The sequence below is a fragment of the Canis aureus genome, unplaced genomic scaffold, assembly GCF_053574225.1.
Source record: "Canis aureus isolate CA01 unplaced genomic scaffold, VMU_Caureus_v.1.0 ptg000221l_RagTag, whole genome shotgun sequence".
NCBI classification, from domain to species: Eukaryota; Metazoa; Chordata; class Mammalia; order Carnivora; family Canidae; genus Canis; species Canis aureus.
This window is the reverse complement of record NW_027554490.1, coordinates 236,774-244,710: the sequence shown is the minus strand read 5'-3', so window position 1 is coordinate 244,710 and position 7,937 is coordinate 236,774. Positions and strand designations below refer to the sequence as shown.

General features: G+C 50.0%; 1 long non-coding RNA gene across 3 annotated transcripts; it reads left to right on the top strand.

Moving 5' to 3' along the window:
- Positions 1-6,452: 6,452 nt before the first annotated feature.
- LOC144309867 (uncharacterized) lies at positions 6,453-7,937 on the top strand. 3 transcript variants are annotated; one of them, XR_013375757.1, is made up of 2 exons: positions 6,453-6,754; positions 7,464-7,937. It is a non-coding gene; the product is annotated as an uncharacterized LOC144309867 (long non-coding RNA). The 3 variants fall into 3 exon arrangements; XR_013375756.1 differs by having other exon boundaries at positions 6,453-6,897; positions 7,658-7,937; XR_013375755.1 differs by having other exon boundaries at positions 6,453-6,897.

Below are 7,937 nucleotides of genomic sequence, written 5' to 3'. Positions count from 1 at the left end.
AAAGCGACGGTGGGAATAAGGAGAAGGCGAGTGCGGCACCTCCTGCCGATCTCTCATCTGGATTCCGTCCTCTCCAGCTCATTCCCTCTTTCTGCTCCCACCCCCAGCCCCTGCAAAAATCACGACCCCATCACGGGAGAAGGGAAGGTCTTAAGAGGTCCTTTATTTCTCCCTCCTGCCTTGGGGCAGGGCCGTCCTCAAAAGAAACGTGCAAAATCGCCGTCTGTCTCTAAAAGGCTGAGGCCACGGCCAACCCCCTTTTATACACGTACTTGGGGCATGAATGCGGAGTCAAGCTCATACCCCTGCGCTTGACAAGCAACACGAAACACACAGCAAAACACTGTAACTGTCTCCAGGCCAACTGGGGACAGTCCCCTGGGCCACCACGGCCACCCCCCCCCCCCCCAAGCCAGCGCGAAACCCTCTTCCCATGAGCCTGGAAAAGGCAAGAGTGAACACACCGGTTGATGAGTTTTCCATTGTAAAGAATAGGGACTCGAGAAGCACACCCGTTCTTTGTGTTCGAAAGTTTACTTTCAGCTTCAGCAAGCGAAAGGATTTTTTTTAATATAATAAAAAAAAAAAGTTATATGACTTTAATTAAATGCACTTATTAAAAGGGTGAAATATTTGGAGAGGCTGTTTTTGTGCTGGAGGCACATTTTCCAGCGTGCTGTAGAGCGTCTGCATCCGTCCGCTCGAGGCAATTTTTAATGCACAAATAAATCCGCACCTGACGTGCTGACAGATTCTTATGCCGTGTGGCAGCCAACAAAAGTAAACACAGGGGCAAGTTTTAACCTCTTGTAGTCACAGAGCTTTCCCTGCTGGGCCCGGCTCAGGTGTACAGGACTTGCTGGCAGAGGCCTGGCTTCCAGAGAGGCATCTTCCTGCCCCGGAGCCCGTCCTGTCCCCGGAGACAGGCTGCTCGGGGTGTGGCGGGAGCAGAGGGACGGGAGGCGACCGAGGGAGGGGACGGAGAGGAAGACTGGCAACATGTGGTGCTCCCCTAAACCCTGCGTCCTTTCCATCCTGTTTATCCTGTGGCCCTAAGATCCCTGGGCCGCTGCACAGCAGGCTGGTCAGTGATCCTCCAGCGCCCGCTGCACGTCCTCCTCCGGCCAGCAGCCCTGGCTCTGCATCTGCATCTCCCAGCTTTGCCCAAAATGCAAGAGTCAGGACAGTTACTAGAGAGCTAATGAGGAAACCGGGGCAGTTTCCATACTCTGGAACCCTAACTTATGGAAGCGCCACTTAAAATTAGCATATGGCGAAAGGGATTTCCTGAAATGACACTTCTGTTGCTCTGCTTAGATGGGACGGATGGAGTGACCGTCCCAGGAACCCACACTTTGCCATGACCAGAGGTCTGGGTTGGGCTTGGCCGGCCCGTGCCACGTGGCTCAGCGGGCTCATCGGTCCTGCGTCCCATCTTTGAGCTACTTTGCTCCCCACCAGGGCTTTTAGGACAGTTCCTAGGGAGCTAAAGAGGAACCGCGCAGTTTCCTCATCTGTATAACAGAACTGTCGGGTGAGAGGGTGCGCAGGATGGAGGCCTCTCCCAGTTCCTCAGGCCCTCCATCCCGCCTCTAACCTGGTGGCTGAGCTCAGAGCAGGCCTTCTGCATCTGTAAGTCATCGCTATTGTTACTATAATTTATTGAGTGTTTACTACAAACCATACCCCCACTAAGTGCTCTAATGCATTATCTCATTTTATCTCCGAACCCTCCAGGGTCTGGATCACTAACTCATTCATTATTACCGCCGATCTGAACAGCTTCCTCACTGCTCCTCCTCTCCACGATCTTATCATCCTCATGCTTGTGAGGAAGACCAGGTTTTCCCCCCCTTCCAGTGAATCCGTAACAAAAAACACAAGTACAAAGAAGAAACCACATTAACCTTTAACAATCCTGAGCATTTCTTTTTAAGGATTTATTTTGAGAGAGAGAGAGAGACCACAAGCAGGAGAAACAGAGGGGGTAGGAGAGAATCTCAAGCAGACTCCGTGCTGAGTGTGGAGCCCAACGCGGGGCTCGATCTCACGACCTTGAGATCACGACCTGAGCTCAAAGCAAGAGTTGGAACATGCCACCCAGGCACCCACTGCCCCCCCCTCCCCAGCACACGTATTTTAAATATAGAGGAGCTCAGCTATGACCGCTGAAAAAATACTGTTTCCTCTGCGGATAAGTTTGGGGATACATTGATTTATTTTTAAAACAATAGAAAGGCTTGGGCACCATGAAATGTGATCAGATAAACACAGAAAATTCCTGCAGTGGGCGGAAGGCTTCATGAAGCAGGTGTCAAGAGATCCAGCTGGACATTAGCAGGCAGATCGTCATGCTGGTGGACATGCATCAACCTCCCGGGTTTGGGGGATGCCCCACTTCATGAAGCAGAGAGCTCGATGCTGCTACTGAGCCGAGGACGTGGGTCCTTCTCTTCCCGGTCTCTCTTGCATCCAGGGCAAGAGCAACAGGTGTAGGCTCCCCTCATCACTCACACCCACGGCCTGACCTTGAGCATGAATCAGTAACACAAAGCAGTGGAAGTCCTGAGAGACCCAGTCCAGTGCGGAGGGTCAGCCTCCTGTGCCTGGCGTCAGTGTCGTAGCCTGTGATGGACATGCCCAGTGGTAGAAGGGACACTGTCATCAGACCAGCCGTGCAGCATCTGAGACCTGTTCCTGGATACAGAGCCTCCAAACCTGGGTTCTCTCCCTTCACGGAGGTGCTGAGCTAATGCAATCTGCTTTTCATAAATGCTCGTTTCGGCTTAACTTAGCCAGAGGTCATCTCTGTTGCTTGCAAGCAAGAACTGTGATGGAGACAGGGTTCTGTGCAAGCATCCTAGCATTGGTACTTGGAAGCGACAACACCGTGTCTCTTAAACTGGGCTTTTTCCTCTTTTTGTGTCTTGCTTTTATTAATTTTAACTTTTCATTGCAATAAAAAAATGCAATAGAAAAAAATGTACATTTCCTGAGAGTACAGCTCACTGAATTTTCGCAAAGTAAACACACCCATGTAACCAGTACTCACGCGGAGAAACCACGATCGCCACCAGCACTCCCCGGGGGCCCGCCTTCCTGTTGTCATCACAACCAAACAAGGACAATCACTACCCTGACTGCTGCCACCGCAGATTGCCCTTGTTTGAACTTTATGCCAATGAAGTAATACGGTGTGTGTAGTCTTAACCTCTCACTCAGCATTTCACTTAGGAGATGCATCTTTCCTGTCGTGTGTAGCTGCAGCTCATTCATTTTCACTGCTGTATACTATTCCACTGAACGACTATACCGCAGTCTATTTACCTATTCTACTTTTTTTCTTAAGATTTTATTTATTTATTCATGAGAGACACACAGGGAGAGAGAGAGAAAGGCAGAGACACAGGCAGAGGGAGAAGCAGGCTCCATGCAGGAAGCCTGATGTGGGACTGGATCCCAGGACCCCAGGATCACGCCCTGGGCCGAAGGAAGGCGCTCAACCGCTGAGCCACCCAGGCATCCCTATGCATTCTACTCCTGACAGACATTTGGGTGCTTTGTAATTTGGGGCTATTTCAGACAAGGCTGCTATGAACATTCTAGTACATATCTTTTCACAGAAAATGTGAACATATTTTTACTGAATTAAAGATCAATGTATATAAAGTGTGTATACACACATATACGTGTGTGTGTGTGAGTGTGTTCCACTTTGGTGAACGCTGTCAAGTAGTTTTCTAAAGTGGCAGAGGGAGAGGTAGAAGCAGGCTCCCCACTGAGCATGGAGCCCAATTCGGGACTCGATTCCAGGACCCCAGAATCATGGCCTGAGCCAAAGGCAGCTGCTTAACCAACTGAGCCACCTGGGCGCCCCTAGAATGATTTTTAATTAAACTTCCAGAACAATTTTTGCCCCCAAGATATAAGACACTGGGGAAGAATGAGATGAGTAAGAATGATGTAGGAAAAAAAAAATCGTACAGTAACATTTCCCTCTTCCTGAATGATTCCTCTGCAGACGTAGGAGTAAAGTCTTGGTATTTAGCACGCTGCCACTCGGCTTGACCTGGGTTAAGTGACCGCTGACAGGTCATCGTGAAAGTCAAGGGCACAGCTGGAACAAGACTTCTGAACTCACGGCCTTTTGACCCAGCAGCGCAGACTCGCATTCCTGCCAGCACCACTGGCCCCAGGAAACCTGCAGCCGACTGGTATCACCACTTCCCCCTGCATCTGAGAGGAGATGGCTTGCATTTGGCCTGCGATTCCGGGCCTCAACGCCTACGGGGCCAGCAGGAACTTCAATCAGGCCACGAGGGCCAGGCATGGTGGGGATCGGGTCAGGAGTGGCGGGGATTTGAATAAATTGAGAGCGAATGTCCAGTCTTAAAGGAACATTTATTACTCAGCGTGCTGATTTCTGCCATATGGGAAAGAAGACCCCACTGCTGCCAGATTTTCAAGGGAAGCTGGAAAACTGGATTTTTTTTTTTTTTTTTTTAGGAGACACTGCAATTTGTAATGTTGGTAACTAACTTTAAAAACACACACGTACACACAAAGCAGCCCTGAACACCATCAGCCCAACAAGACACATCTAGCAATCCGATCTGGGCCGAGAACCAGCTCTGGATGGGACCATCTCTGACTTAGGTGGACTCAGCACAGCACGTTCACAAGGAGTGACCTTCAAGGGGCAGCACAGAGTGACCCGAATGGAAATAACGGACCATGACGGCTCTCCAGAGAGGCACAGAGAAGCACCAAATTCCTTCTCTCTTCTGTGGACGGGCTCCCCCCTTATCCACGACCCTTTCTGTTGCCCTGATTAAGGCCACATTAAACCTAAAACCCCGACCGTCATGAACACCTCGCACAAGGTGCCTCCCACCTGAAGGCCGTGAGCTCTCTGTGCTCTCCCCTCTACATCTGGCAGCGAGGTGTCGTGTAATTACTGCAGGTCGCCGGCTCTGCCCCCGGGCCTCATTGCACTTGGCAGGATCCATCTGAATTGACTACATCTGGTGAAGTTAAGCACAACCCGACAAACAGTTCATCCACGCCAGGAGTCACCGATGAGAAGACATGCGCACTTTCTGCATATCAGACCTACTTGCTCCTTAGCACAACCTCAACCTCAACACTTGGGTGAGTTCCCCCAAGCTGCCAACGACAGTGTTTAGGAAGCAGGTCACTGACCTCTTCTTTTCTATCTCTCCCCTACCCCTCCTGACCGTGGAGCACCTGAGCACCGACACCATCTCCCTGCCTCTGCCCTCCTTCCCTTTCCCCGACGGCCCTCATTAAATGCATCTCTTGCACACACATCCGTTCACCAATTCTAAGAGTGAACAGGTGGAAACGATCTAGCAACAAACGTGGGAATAAATCTGCCTGTTTACTCTCTCCTGGCCTCAGCACCCACCTTCTAGATCTTCGTCAGGCAGGCACACTGTCGGTGCTCAATATATACCCGTCGAACGTCCCGTATAAGTGGCAGAGTCTCACGTGTGCAAACAGCTGCTGTGGAATGACACGAGCACCTTCCAAGGATGCATAATCTCACCACACCCCATAGGCAGGCTGAGACAGGTGTCCCCAGACAAGGGAACAGAGGTACCTGGGCAGCAGGCAGGTGGAGAGGTGAGAGGCAGGGCCTGTTCCAGATCGTAAGCCTCCAAAACCCTACTTCCCGAGTGGCTCTGATGATTATCCAATAAGCTAATAACCTAAGTGCTCAATAAACATTAACGATGTACCAGACCCTTTACATCATGAGCTAAGGGAATTCCTCCAGCAGCCCTATAAGGCTCGACTGAAGAGCCCTAGGAAGGTGAAGAGCTTGCCCAAGGAAATCAATTGAGTTAGTCTCAGAGGTTCTTAAGCAGGGAAATCTGGTGAAACACGGTGTGGGGACATCTCGGGTTGTCACAATTCATGGTAGGCAGGTGGCAGGGATGCTGAATTTCTGCATCCAGCAGGACTTCCCCACCTGAATGCTAACAGCACTTCTCAGGCGAGAAACACTGTTGGGTTTTTTTGTTTTGTTTTGTTTTTTAGCAAAGGCAGAGCCAGTATCTGAACTGGGGCAAGTCGACCTCGAGAGCCCCTGCTGATCTCACTACTTCATTCTGCAGCTTCAAAGACGTTCTTTAAGCCACGTGGCCTACTTCCCCCTGCAATGACTGGTGGCCCCGTGGCCAACATGTTATGGTAACTTCAGCATGTAGAGAACAGATCTTGATCTAGGAGGAAAAGTGCATCTCTCCAACAGAGAAAAGATATTCAAGACGTATTCCGTACGGGGGCTATAGCTCAGAAGGTAGTGCTATGGGGAAGTGCTTTATTTTACTATTATTATTATTTTTTTTTCTTTTTTTAAGATCAAGGCATTGCTGCAAAGGCTGCCGTGTCATAGAAGAGAGAGGAGTAAGAGAATATGAAGCAGACCATGAGTAACACCAAACAACGGTTAGCGATCACATATGTTCCGAGATCGGAATGCCCTGAGAGACTCTTTGTGACTCAAGCGTTCGGAGAAGGCGTCACAAAGAAAGCAGGACTTCAATCAGGCTTCAGAGGTGGAACTGATTCCAATCAGCACAAAAGGAGGAAAGAGAATGAGCAGAACAAAGGCAAGGGTGCAGAAGTGAGAATCAGCGTGCCAGGTTGACGGGCACACAGGAGAGCACACTGGATGAATCGTAGGATTCATTTATTCAGAGCAGAAAGGGGCAGGGGACCGAAAAAGGTGGTTTGCATGGGATTGGGGGAAGATTTCAACTATACCCAAGGAATTCCAATCAGTCTTGTAGGACATAGGAGCCACCAGAGGCCGAGTGCAGGAGAGATGAAAGTGGTCATTTCAGTAGAGGACACACTGGACAAGAGCAGGTGAGGCGAGGGGTCAGTTAGAAGTCCTCCCAATAAACCCACCAGGACCAAGAGCCTCTGTAGGTGGTACCAACAGAAATCAGCCGACGAGCCCTACCAACTCCTCCTGGGTACCCTTTCTGTGCTCAGTTGGACAGGAAACCATGTCGGGAGGCTGAGAGAAAAGAAAGGGTTGAATTTCACTTTTTATTTTATTTTTTAAAAAGATTTTATTTACTTGACAGAGAGAGAGAGAGAGCACAAGTAGACAGAGGGAGAGGGAGCAGCAGACTCCATGCTGGGCAGATGTGGGGCTCGACCCCAGGACCCTGAGATCGTGACCCCAGCCAAAGGCAGACACTTAACGGACTGAGCCACCCAGGTGCCCCCCACTTCTTATTTTATAATCCCATAACCAGAAGAATGATGGCACGACTGCTAATTAAAAACAAAAACCAACAAAAAACACATTGAGGAAGGGGAGTTTAGCTATCGTATCTTCCAGGTAGAAATGTTAAGGGAACAGTAAAAGCTAATTGGAGAGTCACCGCTGTGGTTCAGAGACAATCTCTGATTGTCATTCTCAGATACAAAATGAGAGCTTTCCCATCAGACGGCTTTCGGGAGACCAGCATCCGTGACTTCCATGCTAACCGTGAGGTTGGGGGCTTGAACCTTAACACTATGCTCCTGTTGAGGCCCCTAGCCCTGAATTTAGGCTGGCCCTGAGACTTGCTTTAACCAACATAATGTGTCAGAAGTAATGTTGTGCTGGTTCCAGGCCGAAGTCCTAAGAAGATCCGTTACCCTACTGGAGGGATTATGTGGAGAGACCACGCGGAGAAAGAGAAGCCCTGAAATGATAAAGAAACAGAGAAAGGCCCAGTGTCCCAGGATCCCGGGGTCCCCACCTGAGCTCAGCCCGGGCCCACTCTCCAGCTGAATGAAGCTTCCTGAGTAACCACCACCGACCAGACAAGCCGAAGAACTGCCGGGCCAAGCCCAGCTCAGATTCCAGAATCATTAACAAATAAAAGAGTCGCTGTTGCTGCTTTAAGTCA